A 443-nucleotide genomic window follows, 5' to 3' on the forward strand; every position below is an offset into this window, starting at 1 on the left:
CATTAAAGCCGGCGCCGTGGCGCCACACTCCGATCGCGTAACTGTCCCAGCTGTGCAAATCCCGAATACAACGAACAGTCTGACAGAAATGCGATCCGCAGAGCCTTAGTAAATAAGCCCCTATATGTCTACATCTATGAGAAATTATTTTCACAAAGGTACATTTTTTAATAATCTGGTGGAAGAAATGTATTTATATATTGCAGAGGAATTAAATGTGAATGCTAAGATGTTCTTTCCCTATTATCAGCTGCACTATTCATATCTGAAATTTTAGGTATTAAGTAAATCCTGGACCTACCTTTGTTTGTAATGAATGACAGAAATAGAAGCTACCACGTATGGTGATGTATAACTTGCTCAATGTTCTAGAATACACTGCAATAGAGAAATAGGAAGAAAAAAAACTAATAGAAAACACAAAAAAACAGGCCACAGGGATG

This window comes from Engystomops pustulosus, chromosome 1 (genome assembly GCF_040894005.1).
Source record: "Engystomops pustulosus chromosome 1, aEngPut4.maternal, whole genome shotgun sequence".
NCBI classification, from domain to species: Eukaryota; Metazoa; Chordata; class Amphibia; order Anura; family Leptodactylidae; genus Engystomops; species Engystomops pustulosus.